General features: G+C 39.7%; 1 protein-coding gene across 2 annotated transcripts in view; it reads left to right on the top strand.

The window, feature by feature from the left end:
* LOC144823812 (uncharacterized) overlaps nucleotides 1-20,457 on the top strand; it is a 230,014-nt gene that overhangs the window by 44,228 nt on the left and 165,329 nt on the right. The window contains exon 2 of one of the 2 annotated variants that reach the window (XM_078682667.1): nucleotides 15,596-15,640. The exons of the other annotated variant lie outside the window; for it this stretch is intronic. The gene's annotated coding sequence lies outside the window, so the exon portion shown is untranslated. The remainder of the gene's footprint in view (nucleotides 1-15,595; nucleotides 15,641-20,457) is intronic. 2 annotated transcript variants of the gene reach the window in all.

Raw genomic sequence — 20,457 nt, 5'->3', positions numbered from 1 at the left:
TTTTGAGCATCTTAGTGTTTTGTGTTTACAAGAGCTTGCATCCAATGGTCATTGTATTGCTTCTGGTGACCTTCTGCCTTCCCATACATCTAGCTCTCAATATATCAGCAACATGAAACAACTTATTGAACCTGCCGTAGATGGAGGCAGGGCCTTTGGGTCAGAGAACTTCAAACATATAAGGACAGCTGGATTCTAGTGTGATTTTAACAAAGGATGTGCGTTTAAGTGTTTTAATTGTAAGTTTTAATTAACTGAACAATAAAATTATTCAGTCATTCATCTCTTCCTTTACTAAAATTGCCAATGTTTCTGCTCTTCTTAAATTAACAACGGCATCTGAGTTGGCTGAAATATTCTATTCTAACATGTTCCGACGTCATGAACTGCTCTTACAAAAAGATTCTGACTGGGGGCCTCAACATGTCTCCTGGATTTGGAAGTCTTTGTGTAAAAAAATTAGGCATCTATATGGCTTTAAATTCTAGGTTCAATCCCCAATCCAATGGCCAAATTGAGAGATTGAATAAAAGCCTTAGAGAGCTGTTAATGTGTTGTATATTTTTTTCCACTCAAGACAATTGGAAAGTCCTTTTTCAAACAACCAAATATGATTAAAATATTTCGAACCATTCCTCTAATGGATTTCCACCCTTTTTTTGCCCTAACTGGCTTCTATGCGCAGACCATTCCAATTTTCTCAGAGATTATACATTCTGTTTCTGTAGTCCAAGAATCTTTAGAATTTTTTTTAAAACATCCAAGAAAAACTACTTCATAGTTTGCAAACTGTTAAAGACAATCAGAAACGTAAAGCTACCTGGCATAAACAACCAGCTCCTCTCTAAAAGGTAGGTGATAACATTTTGGTTGTCCTAAATAAATCTGTCACGGTCTTTCTGTTGGTAAAAAAAAGAAATCCTAGGCATAACAGTCCCTTTGAAATCTCTAAGATAATAAATACTTTTACAGTATGGTTACAACATCCAAAAACGTCCTTCCTCTTTGAGTTTTTATCCTCCTTTTCATGTTTCCCACTTAAAATCTTACTTGAGTTGTAGAGGTCATTCTGCTAAAAGGAGAGCTTTTCCTGTACTCATTGATGGGAGTTCAAGAGATTTAGTATTCCTTATGTATATCGAAAGCCACTACAATGCATAATCAACTGAAATGGATATAATCTGTGTTACCATTTATAGGAATCTGTAGATCAGGTTCATGCTCCTTGATTGGTCAGACAATTCTACTTAAAACATTCTCATCAATCTGGAGTGCCTAAGAGGAGGCAGAATGTAAGGATGTTCTCTTTATCTGTCTCTCACTAACCGGCTGTGCTGTGGTAGGTTTTTTCTGCATTCCAGGCCTGTATAAAACGTCCCCCTTTGGTGGGGGCCTGAAGCCATCCTTGCCCAGTGCCATCTAGTGTTTCACTTGCGCATTTCATGTTTCCAACCAAAAACAGAATTATGGGGTGCAGTCTGAATATGGGGCGAAATTATTTGCCCTTCTTGAAGAATACTTTTTGTGAGTTATATTACAAAATATTTTTCATGTCGATAATCATTTTAAGAGTTATGTCTCTTTTCCCAATCCAAGATTGCTGAACCCATTTTTCAGAAAAGTCACTTCAACTTTTTTCCCTATACAAAGAGTACCATTGGGTACTTCATTTGGGTTGCAATTGTTTCTGAATCATTGCAGGCTACCTTGGCTTTCTGGGCCCCATTTCTGTGCGTGTCTCCCTGTTGCTTAACCTGGTTGGCACAAATGTTTTTTCTAGGCTTCAGTTTTTCTGCATCCTGCAGGAATATTTTCGGGAACAGTTTTGTGCAAGAAATTGGGCTTCTGCTTGACTGGGGTGTGAGCCCTGATCAAGGTGCAACCCCAATCCTAGCCCGGATAAGTCACTAGCAAACCCAAATTAACCTGTGCTCATCCACTGGTAGCTTGGCACAGAGCAGTCGGGCTTAACTTGAAGGCAATGTGTTAAGTATTTTTGCTCAAAAAGGTACCGCGGTTTGCGTTCCATGCTGTTGCACTGCTGAAAGTAGGAATTGTTCCATTGTAGACCAATTTATCCAAAGTTAACCAAGTTATCTAAAGTTCCTCATTTTGTAAATGTCACTTTTAACCATATTCTTCATTTATTTATTGAAACACTCCGGAGACATCAATTTGGACCAGAATATTTTATTTTCGCATTTTCAAATGCCTTTTGTCGCCAATCCAGGCTTTTACATTGGCACGTGCAGTGATCCACATTTCATAGCAAACGCTTGTTAAAAACCCAATGCATTTCGAACCTGTAGGTTCTTCGTCAGGGGTCACTGTGAAAGATTAAAAAACAACAGCTTTAGGCAGCCGCTCGAGGAATAGAACTCTTTAAAAATAATATCACACCCATTTTAAATTGACTTACACATTGCTTATACTAAACAATAAAAAGTAAAATGTGAAACCTCCCCTTTCCGTTTTCAAAAATCTAATTATGCCCATTTACCTTGTACAAGCTAAGTATTTTTGCAACATTTTGAACCGTAAAGCTGTGAAAATACAATACAAAAAGATGAAAAATAGATCTGGGGCGTGGCCTAGTGGAGGATGGAGTAGGACGCACTTAGTCTTGGCTCCAGGCACCCGCCGTCCTTCCAGTGCAATCCGAGGCACGGCGTACATGCAAGAAAGGCGATTGATCTCCCCCCAATATCTTGGAGGAATATCAATGTCCCCTGAGGGTGGTCCTGGTGAATGTGTCATGGACTCTGGCGTGCGACCTGGCGTGATACTCACTCACCGCCATCTTGTGCCTTGGAGACCGCAACAGGCTGGGCCGGCACCAACAACTTGAAGCAGCCCGCCTGATCACCTACCTATCCTGCGTAGCAGAGCCCTCAATGGCGGCAGGCCAACACTGACACCCTGGCCCCACCCGCGGCGCCGCAGGACCCATCCAGCAGCTTACAACTCCTGGGACACGGCTAATGGCCGAGGAACCACCATCTTGGTCGCCATCTTAAGTCAGACTTTTGCACGCCAGCATTCACACTGACTTCTTCAATGACTGTTAGCACGACTGGACCTCAAAGTCTGAGTAGCAAAATGGGCTGCAAATTGGCAGCAGACTTCTGTTCCCCCTCCTGCATCTTCTTTGGGAAGGTTGGTAGCCCCTCTATCCAAAAGGCCACACACTCTTGCTGCTGCTGTGAGTCAGAAAAAGCCAAGAACCAGGGTCTGAAAGGACTGGTGCACATGGCCTGACCTGCTGTAAAACTGCTGAGACAGGGTGTCCAACCTCCCTCCCTTCTGATCTACTGAGGATGTTCTGTGGGTCTGAGCATGACTGGGCCCTGTGCTGGAGAGAGGGTGAACAGTAGAGTGGTGATAGGCCTTGGCCTCCTCTATTTCTCTCTCCCTGGAGCAGTGGAAGAGTTGTCTCTACCTGCCCAGGTCTGCATCATACCTAAGGGCCAAGTGTTGCATTGACTATCACACCTGCTCCACTGGGCTGACGAAGGGAGGCAATGCCTGGGTTACGGATCCTTGCACCCCACATAAACCTTGAGACCGGGGATATATATTGGTCTTCCTGCCCCTGTCTTCACTTTGTCTTAATTACACTCCCTGCCGCTTTGGCTCACTGGAGCAGTGAGCAGAGTTTCTGACCCCCTGGCCGGTTCTGAGGCTACACTGGAGGCTTTTAGCTCATGCATCAATTGTATCTGGTGTGGAAACATCAGCATGGGGACCGCTGACGTTTGATGCCTGAGGGGGGCTGGAAAACCAGTAAAAGTGCCTGGGCACTATTGAAGTCTTTTGCTACCTCCCCTTCCCTTACCAAGAGGATTTTGCCCATCACCTGAAGGAAATCACTGCAAGCTTTTGATCATACATCTACTATTCCAAAGCTGGGGATATTAGTGGCTAGTCCGCGCAGGGCTCCCTGGCCTATGGAAGACTCTACTCCATTAGCCATTAGGCACCCCTCCCCGTACATTAGGCTGTAGTGGGGAGTACATTGCGGGCGCAATCTGGAGGAGACCCTAGATTGCCCCTACAGCCTCCAAAGATAATTGACATGCTTTGCTATATATCTTCATGTATACAGTTGCACCAATTGGATTTACTAAACACAATCAAGTCACTTTATTTGGAAAAAAGCACCCCCTGTGGAAATGAAGTCACTGCTTCCCCCAGCGCTGATGGCAGCACAGTGAACCTTGCCCATATCTCAGGCCTATACAGACCATTTCCTGCAGGAAATCTGCCGCTGAATAAGCTCCTTCGAAAATGACTTTAAGTCCTGCATCCAGGATAATGAGCGCAACGTCAACAAGATAGGGGGCTCGTGGATGACCTGGACATAGTTGTCCAATCAGAGGATCAGGGAATGCCCTGGAGCAAAGGTGATATCACTGGAAGAATAGCAAATCGATCTACAACGAAGAGGGAGGATTTAGAGAACAATAGCCATTGGAACAAAATCCGGGTTCGTGCCATCATGGCCCTCACCGCTGAGCTCCTGCAGACGATTTGCAGAGACGATGAAGCTCCCCCTCCTGTTCTTGATAGAGCTCACCGAGCTTTGTCCAAGTCCACCTCTTTATGGACAAAGAATCCATTCTAAGGACAGCATAGAATAATGCAAAGCTGGCCTGGTGTTCAGGGGCCACAATTCAACTTTTCCAAGATCTCTGTCCCATCACCATGCGACATAGCCGGGATTTTCAGCCAGTTACTGACAGGCTATTAGAACTCAACATTCACTTCCAGTGGGGACGTTCATTCACCATCATGTACATGTGGGAGGGCGGGTGCCTACTTTTTGATCCCTGATGGAAGGAAGATGACTGATTTTGTGAGACACTGCACCCCATTCGGACCACAGTGCGCCCTCGTAGTTTGCACTAATGCTGCAAAGAACATGCCTCTCAAGAAACTAAAAGAGACATCATACAGAATCTTTGAAATATGGAAAGGGGTATCTGCCCAACTGCCTCTGCTGGCGGCTCTTCAAAACTTTGCTCCCCTTCTACACCTCAGCTTACCCCATGGAGCAGCCTGTGTTGCCCTAGTGAATGATGTAACTCATAGACTCTTTGCTCGACATTGGGCCTGATAAGGTTGCACCCCCCTGAAGGGAAACCAAGACACTGCCTCGTGCCCCAGAACTAAAATACAGATTATGTCCGGGTGCGCCTTGTCATTTTCCAACCAGCATGCAGGCTTATCAACTGCTCCCCGTATGCACAGAAATTTGGACGCATGCTTGATGTTGCACTACTCCCACATAGGTCCTGGCTTCGACCTTTACTGGCCTTAGGGGTCCAGGACTCTTGCATGATCTTGGCAACATGCAGACATGCATAACCTCCTGGGAGGCATGCCCTTGCCTGGAAATATGATGCAGACTCCCAATGGACAACCTCCCTTGATTCATTCCTCCGGGGAGTGACTCCTCGGATTAATCTTGTGCACCAGAATACCAGTCATCTCAGACTTTAATGGAGCTATTAGCCTCTGTTGGCCTTCTAAATTTTGGGTATCCCCTTTTTACTTTCTTCGTTTAGGTTAGAAGTTTCCTTGAGGGGGACCCCCTTATCACCTTCCAGTGGATCCATCATACTACCTGCTACTTACCGCCAACGAGCTAAGCCCAGACCTCCCAACCTGTCCGTCCTCCTATGCACACCCTGTCTCACTCTCTTCACAGCCAACAACCCTGCAGCGTGTGGAGATGCTTCCCAGCGATGTTGCCTGGAGGCTGCGACAAAACACACCTTCATATGCTCAATTAGCAACACAGCTCATGCCACCAGGCTATGACTACTACATAGTACACTAAACTACTCTCTCTTAATGCCTAGGGCTTGAACTCACCCAACAAATGATGGCAGTTCTGGTGCTATCATCTTCCGTCATGAGACCCACCTCCTGTGGGAGAATTCTCACTGCATGTCACATCTGAAATGCTCTACCCGCCAGTGGGCACACACTACTACGAAGATGGCAGGGATGGCTATCATGTGCAAGGCAGTTTTTTTTTACCAAGATACTAAAGACGGTCCCGGACATAAATGACCATTATGTGAAGCTAACGGGAAAAGACCTTTACAACGAATTTTTTAGAACGAGTGGCCTGAAAACGACTCATAAACAACGACCTGGACCTGAACCACGACTTTTTTACCCACGACTTCCTTAACCACTACTTCATTTAGAACGAGCCAAAGGTAAGTTTAATTAACATATTATTATTCTTTTTTGTTTTAAAGAAATTATTTTTAAAGTTAGAGAATCTAGTTAACTGAGCCAAAGCCGCGAATGTAAAAAATATGGCACAGAATTACAAGGAATATTAACCAGCCCACGTAAATGTTTAATCGCTGCTTCTGTGAACACCGGTCTCCATGACATTGATGAAGCTCAGAATGAGTTACAGAAATTTGAGCCATTTGTGTTCTCATGCTTCATAATGTTTGAAAAAATAAACTACATTAAAAAGGAGCAACTTGGAGAGAGCGATACCGCAGCAGTAAAGACAGACTTTCATTTCGCACAGAAAAGAAACGTTTCCGCAAGATGCCACATGGACTTGTTAGTCTGATCTTTGACAGGCTTTGTTCCAAGAGATGGCATTTGTGGGATAAAGGCTTTAGTTATTGGGGAGATAGTAATTTGAGAGTAATTGAGCGCCATTCCTCAGGCATCAGACCGTGCCATCCTGTTTAATTATCACTCAAGTTCAACAAGTGTTACGGGCCTTGGTAGAGTGACTGCCCTGAAACGGGTTTGTCTATTATCTTGCAAACACTGCGCAGTTAAAGGAAAAATAAACAACATGTACATTCGCATTCAAAATAAACGTGTGACACTTACTATGTTCTTCTCTATTTAACCCATGACTGCATTGTGCATTTTATACTTTAGCTAAAAAACTCCTGCACTGGTAATACAATGTGGGTTAGATGAGTTGATTTGAAAGTAGTGGTAGATTCGGATTCTACCTAAAATAAATATTTTTCGTTGTTCAGTAAGTCGTGGTTCATTAATTAGTGGTTTGGCATTGTTGGTTGTTTAGCCTTTGTGGTTTGGGCACTCATAATTTACGAGGTAGTTGTTTACTCATACAACCGAAGCTAACAGTTCAACGGTGTGCGCAACTGCTCACCCTCCTCAATGACTATGCAATCAACCAGGCCTAAGATACTTATCTTAGAGTCCTCCTGCGGGAACTTCTGGCACATGAGAAGGGTAATCTTATAGTATGAAGTGACCTCAATCTGTGATGGGACCCTGAGCTAAATCGAAGCACTATCTTTTTCCAGGGTTCTGGAGCAATGTCAGCAATACCCAAGCTGGATCTCACCGATCTGGGATTAGTAGACGCACGCCACTACAGACACCCTGACACACATGACTACATCTTCTCCTCACATGTCCATTCCTCTTACTCCTGTATAGATTATCTTTTTCTCACCCACTACCTGCTTCTAGACCTGGAGACCGTCACCATCTCGGATATCTCTATCTTGGACCAAACACATATAGAACTAGTATTGACTCAGAACTGAGCTTTGGATGGGCACTTCCCCAGCACCTGCTTAAGGACCCAGTTGATGATGGGGAGGTGCAAAAATGGGTTCACAGATTACTTTGAGTTCAATGATACACAGGGGAACTCAATGCATTTTCTTGGGGACGTCTCCAAGGCCACCATCACGGACGTCATGTCCCCTATTGCTATCACACATGCAAAGGAATCTCAATTAGTGGAGACAGGTTTGACTGTCGAGATAAAGACCCTGCAATGCCTTGATTAGTCCACCCCCCTCCTGATGCAACAAGTAACAGTTACCCCTGTTGTGAGGACAACTGGGAACCCCCTGGACAAACAGAGCTGAGAGGTCTTTCCTAGTAAAGGAAACAATAGTTCTACAAAGGGGCAAACAAGGTTGGTGTTGCAATTCTCGCTCATAAACCACAGCAGCAGCAAGCTCAAACCCACATAGTCAAGATCAGGGTTGGGGACACAGGCTGGACTACTACCAGACAAGTGAAACAAACCACATGCATTCCATAGCTTCTACCAAGCACTCTCTTCCTTAAAGGATACTCCCCAGGAACTTATAGACTTCTACCTTGACTCCTGCAACTGGAAACACCTCGACCCACAACAAACTGAGCTGTTGGAGGGCCCTATCACCTTTGATGAATCTACCAAGCTCTAAAAGAGCTCCCCATTAGAAAGATGCCCAGCCCAGATGGGCTCCTATTCACTTTCTACGGAACAATCCTCCCCCTTCTACAAGACCGCATACTGACATTATCCAACGCACTCACATCCGACACAGGACTCACTCCTATGACAGCAGAAGCAGAGATTGCCCTAATTTGTTAACCTGGTAAAGACCCCACTCTCTGTGATTTTTTCCACCCAATCGCTATCTTGAACACCGATGCTAAGATCTTCACCAAGATTCTGGTGAACAAGTTGAAGCAATTCCTTCCTGGCATACTTGACCCTAATCAGGGGGGGCTTTTTTGGTGGTAGACAATATACGTTGAATTGCCTATCACATGGAAAAGTCTCACCTCCATAAGATTCTCTCCTGTCTTCTCTCACTTGTGTGATGAAGGGCTTTGACAGGGTTTGCTGGCCATTCCTAAGGGTGGTCCTCAAAAACTGGCCTAGGCTCGGCCATGGTTATGATCCAGCGGCCTATAGAAAATATATCATAAACAACGCTACCCAACTTCATAACCTATAAACAAAATTCTACACTAACTTATGGACCCATTTATAAACATGACATATTTGGGCCTACTGAATCAGGTGGTCAAATTAAACCTATGTACACCTTATTTACAAAATATATACAATTATATACATCTGCGGAAAGAATATTGTCATTAGAATAAATCCTAACCATTTAAACGACCACCATTTGGCGATGGAATCTAGCTAATAGTAACCTGCACTTCTGAATAATCAAGACCAGCTTGTTTGTCAAAAGTAAGATTTTATTTACTAAATTATGGTATTTCAAAATGAAATTTTATTATTGTAATTTTATTAGCATTAAAGTAAGCATAGTTGAAAAGCTTCATGAGAAAAATACAGTTTAAGTAAGAAATTCAAAGTTTAAGTAAGATTTTAAAAGTTTAACATTTCTAAAGCCTAAGTCCCTAGCTAAGCTAAATAAATGGAAAATAAAGTAAAGTTCTTTGAGGATTCTTACGTGCTCCACGCAAAGTCCAACAGCACTTCACCCTCTTCGGAAAGTCAGAAAGCAGCAGCCAGCCCATCCCTAAGGGCATGACTTTTTATACCTTTCTATGCTAGCTAAACTAAGCGAAGGAAAGTTTTCATAAATCCACGAAGTCCCATTGGTTGAGAGTGACAAGTGACATGTCACCCACATTTCAAAACTTCCATTAGGTCACATTTCTTAAAGACCATTGTCTTTTCCGAAAGCAACCAGGAGCTTCCTTGGTTTGCAACAATTGTAAAATAATGTTCTCACAGTGTTCATTTCACTTCCGCGGGTGCCAAGTTAGAGCTGACAAAATTGTATTTCCGACCTTGGCCACGTCCGACAAAATGGTGACAGCATGTCAGATTTGCTTAGTGAATGTAGCTTTGACGAACACTTTTTCAGAATGGGCATCTCGTGACTTGTGCAGAAGTAAAATTCAGCTTTAGCAAACTCGAGCAAACTAGGCCCAAAAGCAGGCAACTTATGCTTTCTAGTAATAAACAAACACAAGAAAAGTATTAATGTAAGAAATAATGTTGATTCTGTATCCACCCTAGGTTTACTAATTAATTAATCCTCCCAATTAGTCTAATGTTACCTAGCAAATGCAAACATATAAAGCAGCGTTTATATCTACCAGTCTTCACGAATCCATGAAACTTATGTGCACCTAGAATAGTAGAAATGACATCACATAGACAAGGAAAAGCAAAATAAGCACATGCCTCTTTTAGTTTGCAGCAGTTAATAATGACAAAAACGAAAACAACAAATTATTTTTATTTTTTATTTTACACGAACAAAAGATGCAACACTTATGCACGTTTATGAGCACATATGTTAGTTCCCCCATGTGTAAAGTTTAATCTAAATTGAATTAGTAAATTACATCACAAATCATTAATATTATTATTCATGTTATGGAAATGTGACTTTGCGAGTTTAAACAAAATTTTGTTTTCTATCTCGCTCCATCAACTCCCTCATCTGGTGATTAACAAATCACCACACCAACACCCAAAATTTTGGTAATTTAAATTTCCGAGAAATTGATTCAAATTCATTTGTATCAGTAATCCTAAAAATCTGTTTCTGCATAATCTTTGGAATTATCATAACACTCTCTATGTAACTCCTGTAATTCAATCTCCCTTTCTTCTTCTTTTCTAAGTTTATAGATTCTTTTCTTTTCTTTCAATTGTTTCTTTCTCTTATGCAACAAACAACCTATTTTTGTCAAAATAAAAATGAATACTATTATAATCAAAGGTGCCAAAATCTTGCCAAGAATTGAACTACCAATATCATGAAAACAATTTTTAATTGCTTGGAATCTTTTTGAAAGTTTCCCTGTAAAATCATCTTCTTCTAAAGGAATTATTTCTGAATGCATTTGTGTAATGTTTTTAATGTACATCTCTATATTCTTACTTTCATCAGGTATATATGTGCAACAATGTTGTACATGTAAAATGCCACAGACTCCTCCCTCCTTTGCTAGGAGTATGTCTAAAGCAAGGCGATCTTGAATCACCATAGATCTGATTGCAATTACTTCAATATTCACTAATTGGAATCCATCAGCTGTGTCTGTTGACAATCTGTCAACAATTGTAGACAATTTTCTAATTCTCCCTGCATTTAGGGTTATACCAACAAAAGGTATTACTGCTTGAAAAATATCTCCCAGAACCTCTGTAAAAGTTTCTCTTTTGACTCTATTTATATAATTATGAATTTTGAACAATCCTTCTGAATCTCTATCAACATGAAACACTTTAGGAAAAACAATTCCCACATAACAAGTTCCATACCAATGGTCTGGAAGGTTGTAGTAGGCTTTGTCACCACAAACAAAATAAATCCCAGGGAAGATTGGATCTTTTCCACCTTTGAATCCCCAACCTCCCAAAATCTGATAAGTATCTTCACAGTTACTTGCACCTACAAAATAATTATCAAAAAGTGTATTATCTCTTCTAATGCAAAGCTTTCCACTAACTGGTTTGTCTATGTGAATTGCAACATTTTCAAGCATTTTGCCATTTAACTTCTCATCCTCTTTCTGCCAGAATTTTGACTTAGTCTGCTTGACTAATTCATTTCTTTTGTAAATTGCTCTTCTCTCCTCAACCATATTCAAAAATTTCTTTCCCTCAGCACTCAATTTGCAGGTTAGATTTTTCTTGTAAGCATACTCGTAAGTGAGTTCATTAGTAACAAGGAAAAATTCTCTCATTTGTTTGGCTTTCTTGTGCTTATTTAAAGCACTCTCAATCTTTATATTCGCAAAAATCTCGTCAAAATCTGAATAGTAATATTCTAAGCGTCCAGTTTGATAAAATAAGCTAGTTAACACACTACATGTTACACCATATGTAAGAGGAAGCATATTGTATGTCACTCCCTCAGAAACAGAAGCAGGTAACTTGACGCAGACATAGCAGTCTTTTGCATCCATTATCTTGACATATTCACTCAAAAGCTTTGTGAATGTATTACTTGAAAAATCACTAATAGATTTATCTTGATGAATGTTAGGTTGATGATCAATAACTTTAGCAGATGCACTATGTTTAGTTTGACTAATCAAAGCTTTGCTTGTCATGTTAACTTTGTGTAATTCTCTATTCATCTCTAATGGGATGATCACAGCTAAAACTAACCAGAGCAGAATTAAAATGAGCAGACATACCAGAGTCATCTTACAGCATCTCTTAAAAACAGAACACTTTGAAGTGCTCTCCTTAACATAAGGCATTTTTGGTTAGTTTTGCCTCAAAATTAAAAACAAAATTTATTTTAAAATTTCTAAGAAATAAACTATTTATACCCCCCTTTCAAAATAATTTTATTTTTAAAACCCTAAACAAGATTTCTTCGACCTTATGTCATACATAAGATTTCTTCAACTAAACAGTTTTTCTTCGACCTTATGTCAGCTAACAAAATTTCTTCAGCCTTTTGCCAAATTAAATTTTCTGTACTTCAATCATTGTCACTAATTTCCTCTATTTCGTTTTCTTCTTCACTACTACCATAAATGTCAATAACAGGTGGAATTACTAAATAAGTCCACTCAGGAGACTTGTATTTCTGGTTTGGTCTCACTATTCTTTTTCCTTTTCTCGACACCACTTCAATTTTCCTTCCAACTCCCACTTCCTTTCCAGGACTCTTTTGACTACTAATTTCTTCAACTTGCTCTTTAGGTTTCTTGATCAACCTGACTCTTAATCTTCCACCAGGCCAGTAGTCTGCTTTTCTCACGTATTTCTTCTTTGGTTCAGAAGCATTTGATTCTGACTTCCAAGCCCTTTTCTTTCTGTTTTCACTTTCACCATCCACGTCACTTTCTTCAGTTTCGTAGTCTGAAATTTCAATTGACTCAGGAACTTCTCTATTCGGCAGTTTTACTCCTTCAGGAACACTTCTCTGTTTTCCAATACTGGTATTGGTAATTCGTCTTCTTCTTCTTCTTCAATTACCTCCAACTTCCCAGACTTTGGATTTCTGTTCCTTACTCCAGAGCTTGTTTTCTGCTTTTCGATACTCTCCAGGTCTGAAACTTCTTTTTGTTTCGCTTCTCTGTCTTTAATAGAAACAACTGAATCCTCAGTTATCTTTCCTTTTAACAGATTCTCTTCACCTTCAGAATCTATTTCAATAATTTCCAAGTCTTTTCTTGTTGAATTGTCATTCACAGGTATAGGTTCTAGATGTCGACCTTCTTGTCGATCTTCAGAATCTGGATTTATTTCACCTTCTGCTTCAGAATCAGAATCATCTGTAGTATCACTTTCAACATCAGAACTCTCAGGAGTTGGTACTGGAATAGTATGACTAGGATGAATCCAACGTTTCAATCCTTTGCATTTTACAGCATTAGTAGTGATCAAAATTATTTGTCTAGGCTTCTGCCATCTAGGAGCCAGACAATTTCTTCTCCGATGTACTTTCGTTCTGACCCAATCACCAGGCCTCAGGTCATGTGTCAAAACTTTTTCATTTGATTGTGCTTCAGTTCCCACCTGATTAGATACAGAAGTCACTATATCAGATAACCTTTTACAGTAATCCAAAATAGCACTGTCATTTATGCTCAACAATTTACCTACAGGTACAAAAGCTTGCCTCATAACTCTTCCCATTAAAATTTCATGAGGACTCAAACCTGTCTTTTTATCTGGTGTACTTCTTAATGACATTAAAACAAGTGGAAGAGCATCTGTCCACTTTACACCTGTTTCAAGACACATTTTTCCAATTCTGTTTTTAATTGTTCCATTAATCTGTTCAACTACCCCAGATGCCTCTGGTCTGTATGCACAGTGTATTTTCTGCTCAATGCTCAAAGCTTCACAAATTAACTTCATTAGTTTGTTATCGAAATGGCTTCCTCCATCACTCTCAATAGTGACTGGAAAACCGTACCTTGGGATAATTTCTCTGAGCAGTAGTTTTGCTACTGTAATTGAATCACAATGTCGTGTAGGAAATGCTTCTACCCATCTTGAAAATAAACAAACAATCACAAGAACATATTTTAAGCAATTGTGTAAGGGCATTTCAATGAAATCCATCTGTAACCTGGTAAAAGGACCACCCTCTCGACCAATTATTCCTGTCCCTACCAATGATTTTCTGTTTGGATTCATTTGTTGGCATGATAAACACCTTTGACAAAAAGATTCTGCAATTGTTCTGAATTTAGTATTGAACCAAGTCTCTCAGGAAAAGTCTGATCATAGAATCTCTTCCAAGATGCGCCGGACCATGATATAATCTGGCCATATCAGCAATCAAGCAATTTGGTAAGACTACTCTGCCATCTTTGTAAACCCACACTCCATCTTCATCACGTGGTCTACAATCTGATCTTAACCACAGATCTTTTTCCTCATCATCTGCTTCATTTTGTAAGTCTCTAATCTCATTCCATGTTTCTACAACTGTTGTTAGCATTAATGAATTAGAATCAGTTTCTTTACTCCTTTCCCGATTGTATGAATAACCTTTTCTTGCACAGAATTTTGCTGTTTCATCTGCAAATGCATTGCCTTTTGAGATATAATCAACTCCTTTAGTGTGCGCTGCACATTTGACAATTGCGATTTCTTTCGGCAATTGTATTGCTTCAATTAATCTCCTTATGAAAACTGCATTTTTAATCGGAGACCCTGCTGATGTCATATAGCCTCTCTGAGACCAGAGTTGTCCATAATCATGTACAACTCCATATCCGTACTGACTATCAGTAATGATGGTAACTCTTATATCCTTTGATATTTCACAAGCACGAATCAAAGCAATTAATTCAGCTACTTGTGCTGATCGAACTCCTTCAAGACATGATGCTTCTTCTACTTCTGCAACTGTGCAGACTGAATATGAGGCTTTCAAGACACCTCCTTCAGATCTCAAACATGAGCCATCTACAAAGTAGACAAAATCTGATTCAGATAAAGGTCTATCTTTGATATCATGTCTTGGTTTCGTGCAGAATTCCATAACATCTAAACATTCATGTTCTGTTTCGATGTTATCAATGATCTCAGAGTCAGGCAGTAATGTAGAAGGATTTAGATTCAAACATCTTAAAATCGAAACATTATCTGCTCCTAGTATGATTTTCTCATACTTTGTCAATCTGCTGCTTGTCAAATGCTGAGTTTTACCTCTTGTCAACAATATTTCAACTGAATGAGGCACAAAAACTTTCACAGGAAATCCCATAATGATTCCTTCACTCTGTTCAAGACTAACACTTGTAGCTGCAACTGCTTTCAAGCAACCTGGTAATGCTTTTGCAATGGGATCAAGAACTGCAGAGAAGTATGCAATAGGTTTCTTTAAATTCCCATGTCTCTGAATCAATACAGACAATGCACATCCTTCTCTCTCACTACAGTACAGTTCAAAATCCTTCTCATAATTCGGCATACCTAAAGCAGGAGCTTGGCATAAGCTCTTTTTCAAATTCTCAAAAGATTCCATCTCAATTTCATTGAGAATAATTGGATCTTTTACATCAGACTTTGTCAGTCTCTGTAGTGGTTTTGCAATTACTGAAAATCCACTTATCCATTGTCGACAGTAACCAACCATTCCTAAGAACATTCTGACTTGCCTTTGTGTCCTTGGAGGTTGCATTGCTTGAATCATTTTAATTCTCTCAACTGTCACTTGCCTTTTTCCCTTTGCAATTCTGTGACCAAGATATTTTACTTCTTGCTTGCAAAACTGTAATTTTCCTGGAGACACTTTATGTCCTTCTTCTGCAAGGTGATTTAACAGTATTATTGTGTCTGTCACACAATTTTCTCCTGTCTTTGCAGCTATTAACAAATCGTCAATATACTGCACCAACGTAGACCTACCTGGTAAGTCCAAAGATCTTTTTAACAACTCATTAAAGATTGAAGGACTTTCTGTATAGCCCTGAGGGATTCTAGACCATCCGAGGGTCTTACCTTGGAATCTGAAAGCAAAGATTTCATAACTGTCTGGATGTAAAGGAACAGTAAAGAATGCATTGCAAAGATCAATGACAGTGTACCATTCAGCATCATGTGGAATCTGGTACAGAATTACTGCTGGATTTGGAACCACAGGACAACATGGAACAACTATTTGATTAACCTTTCTCAAATCTTGTACGATCCTAAATGCTCCATTTGACTTTTTAACTCCCATAATTGGTGAATTACAAGGACTACTCTCCATTTCTTTTAATACACCTTGTTTGATTAATTTTTCAATTATAGGCGTAATACCTTCAATTGTTTCTGCTTTCATTTTATACTGTGGAATATTAGGAAATTCTATTCCCTGTTTCAATGTAATTTTTACTGGATCTACGTTTTTCATTAGACCCATCTCATTCCCAGTAAAATCCCATATATCAGGTTTCACTGTTTCCTTGAGCTCTTCAGGCAAATCTTTCTTTTCAAATGCAGGAAACAATTTTGTTTCTTCTGCTTCCATCATCATCATTGTCATTCTGTATAAACCATCTTCCTCCATTGTTTGTAACTCAACTCCATCAGGAGAACAATATATTCTGCAATTCATTTTACACAGAATGTCTCTGCCTAGTAAATTTACTGGACTACTATTACAAACCACAAATCTGTGTTTGTCTCTATAATTTCCAATTTCAACTGGAACTGGATCAGTTAAATCAGTTTTAATTTGTTGATTACTTACTCCAGCAACTTGGATGGTATCCCCAGAGAGAGGTAGGTTTTCAATTTCCACTGATCTAACAGTAGAACGGGTAGCACCAGTGTCCACTAGAAAAGTGATGTCTACATCGTTAACTTTCCCGTTTACAAATGGACCGGACTGGTCAACCTCAAGAGTGGCTCCAACAACACACTCTTCCTCCTCTCTCGGGCACCGTCAGCAATAATCATCTGAATCACTGTCTTGGCTTTCTGTTAATAAAAATTGTTGTGAAGCATTTTGCATTTGCACCCTTTGTTGCTTTTGCTGTTTTTGTGGTTTTATTACCTGTTCATTTCCCTGAAATCCTACATTTGGATTATATTTTTGAACTCCCCCACAATTCGGAAATGGTGGTTGCGGCAATTGATCCTGACAGTTATTCACCTGTTGCTGTTGCTGTCGCTGAATGTTTAACTCGTTTAACCCCTGTTGCATCTGTAGCTGTTGCTGCAGGTCAACACCATTCTGCATCTGTGGATTTAATAAGGGATTCTTTAAGTTTTTAGGAGGTTTAGGACACTCGTCTCTCCAATGTCCGTATTCGCCACAATTAAAACAAGGTAATCTTTGTTTCATTTCCTCAATCTTTGGGCTAAATTTTCTTGGAAAAATATTACCTTTAAGTTTTCCTTGTATCTGGTTCGTATTTCCAGTTTGAACAAAATTTGTGTTCTTATTACCCATGCTGGCAATTTGTTGCTCAGCCACCTTTACCTGAGCCCACATGGCTTTCTCTTTGAGCTTCTTTTGTCTTACCTCTAACTCATCACTGCAATACTTAGCTTTTCTCAGAATATCATCCACAGAAAGTGATTGCCATCCTACAATGCTATTCCTGATCATATCTGCAATTTCAGGTTTTAGTCCATAAACGAATCTATAGATAAAATGACTCATATCCTTTTCATCCAATTTTTCATAGCCACTGTATTGTTTAAAAATTAACAGTAACCTCTCATAAAAAGAATGAACAGATTCTTTTGTTTCCTGATTTGTCCTTTCTATTTTAACCCAATCAACTTCTTTGGGTGGAATTTTGTTTTTCATCCAAACGATCACTTTTTCATAAAAATCCATTACAAGAGGATTTGGAGCACCTGTTTCTTTAATACGCTCAGGTTCTGTTTTTGGCCAACTTATTGATATTTTACATTCTGTCCAAAGATCTGATGGAACGACAATGTCGAAAAATCCATCTAAATCAATCCACAGAACTTTTGACACTTTGATAAACCTATCCACTTGTCTATACCACTCTACTGGTTTCTCCCTCAATTTTGGAAAGTCATTTGTGAATAGCAGTATGTCCTGTCTTGACCAAGGGACATGAACATATCCTCCACCTGCAATCTCTCTCATTGGAAATTGTTTTGACAATTTTTCCAATCTTTCATCTTCCTTCTTTTTCGTCCATTTTACTCTCCATTTATTGAGTTCTCCCAGCTTTTTGATGTAAACAATCAAATCTTTTATATGCAGTATTCTTCCCATTGAGTTCAAACTCTCAATGTCACTTTCTGAAAAGTCTAGTCTGTAATGCTTTGCAAAATTCTTTTGTTTACTCACATCAATTTCAAGTTCCGCTGCTAGTTCCTCTAACTGATCATATTTATTTTTAGTTTTCCACTGTATACTTTTACAAATGAACAGTAGTTCATCATCTCGATAATAATTCAAACTATCTGGACCAATTGTTCCAATTATTAATTCTTCAATATTTGCTTTTAATTTAGCCACATCAAGTTTCGCAGTAGTCACCCTAACTTCAGGACTCCCTACATCTGAAATAGCACCCATTGGTGTTTTTGGAGATAAATCCTCATTAAAAGTTAAATCTGGCATTCTCGATCTCGAAGAGTTTATTTCAGATATGTCTGAGTAAAATTTTTCAGCAACCTTTTGAATTTCTGCATTTAAAGGAATAGTTAACCCTGTTTTGTTTGATTCTCTTTGGTCAAATACAGGCTGAACAGGACCAATCGTTACTGGAACTGTCACAGCTTCCATGCTTTTTGTCATTCGTCTAATTAATTCTTCCTTAGATTTTAAATATTCAGCAGAATCAGCTGTCTCAATATTTCTTGTTTCCCTTGCATAGTCTTTTGGAGCTTCTCTTGCTCTTGGAGTCATTGTAAAATGTCTACCTTCATTTCGAGCATTATCAAATTCTGGTCTTCTTGGAGTTTCAATAATTTCACAATTATTTGGATAAAGTTTTGGAGTTTCATTAATTGGAGGTGCACTCGGTGAAGTTTCAGTAGAAACCACCGGAGTAGACCATGATCTAGGAGGTCTCAAAGGTTGATTCTTTCTAGCTGTAGTGTATATTTCTTCCATAACTGCATCTTCAGATTCACTTTCTATAGATTTCCCAGCAGGAGTACCCATAACCATTTCCTGAATTAAATACAATCCTTCACTCATGTTTCCCTGCCTCCACATTCGCAACCTGTCTTCATGAGTATCTCTTCTCCAAGCTGGAGTTTTAGAAGGTCTTTTAATTCCACTAGCTTCTCTTTGTAACTGATACATCTCATCTTCCCACTCAACTAAAGCTTCAAATTGAGTTGGTCTCGGTTTTGGAATAAGAGCATTCATTTTCTCTCGTAAATTTCTCAAGACTTTCACATTAAATGAACCATCATCAGGCCAAGTTAAAACACCGTCGTTCTTTGTATAGCGTTTCCAGCTATCAAACCATAAAACAGTATGATATCCATATTCACCTTCCATATAAGCTGCAGGTGTTTTATACTTATGAAGTAATTTACCACCTCGCGTTTCGATTTTCTTGTCAGGTGAAAATAAATTTTTAAGTTTCTGAAATAATGTTGGCTTTTTCTCAACATGTTTAAAATGATAACTCATTTTTAAAAGTTAAATTTAGTTCGTAAATTCGTTCGTAAAATATTTCCGGGATGTTCCGCAAAGCAACCAATCCGTGCGCGAAACACACCAACAAGCCAATGACAGTTGAGCTACGTCACTTTCCTGCTCAACGGATAAAAATTGAGTTTTTCTGAAGGACCAATCAGCTTACAGGTCGTCAGAGACTCAAGAGCCAATCAGAGTATAGCTTGTGACGTAGGTCACCCAATCCCAGCGCGGCTCTGTGACGTACACAGCAGCTGCGGTTTCTCGCTTCTCACTCCTAGCGCTTACCCCTCCTTCACAAAATCTTTTCACAGCGCCATTTTAAGGACACTTTTCAGTGTAAATTAATTCTTAAACAATGACAATAAGGACTCATCTGTTTGTTTCACTATTTAGGATAGTTTACATACATTCAAGTATCCACACTTCGGAATAGTCGGCGCTATTCACACTAAGGATAATTTTCAATTGTTAGTAGAGTAACTCTTACCCCACCCTTCTAACACGTAAAATTATGAACTCGTTTTCCTCTGAACGCACCGCGAAGTGACAGTTCTAAGAGTTCCACTTGAACATAAATTACAAATCAAACTCGCACTTTCACACGGAAAATTCCCTAAATTCAAACACACATGAAATCCGTACAGGACTCTCACCTGTTTATAGAAATCATGCACCGTTAGCAAAATAACGACGTTATCCGTACAGGACTCTAACCTGTTTATAGATATAAAACATGTACCCTTACAGGACTCTAACCTGTTTATAGGTAATCATGCACCGACGCTACTCTGCCCTTCATTCAAGCTCGGATATAACTAATACTCTTATCACAGTGAGTTTTATGGAAGGCGCTTTGTCCCTATTCTCATGCTGCTCTAATTTCTTAGAAAACCCTCACTTTACAAGATTCACACCTAGTCCTAACACTGTGCTGCACGGCGACAACACTATGGTACACGGCGATACCACTTGTGATACTCGGCGATATCACTGCAAACAGAACAGATGACTTGCGTGACTAATTTCTCGCCACACAATCTATACCGGTATAGCTTACAGATAGCACGAAAAACAAACTCAACATGTGTTAAAA

Source organism: Lissotriton helveticus, chromosome 3_1 (assembly GCF_964261635.1).
Source record: "Lissotriton helveticus chromosome 3_1, aLisHel1.1, whole genome shotgun sequence".
Taxonomy (NCBI): Eukaryota; Metazoa; Chordata; class Amphibia; order Caudata; family Salamandridae; genus Lissotriton; species Lissotriton helveticus.
The sequence above is the reverse complement of the archived record's forward strand: the minus strand, read 5'-3'. Positions and strand labels throughout refer to the sequence as shown.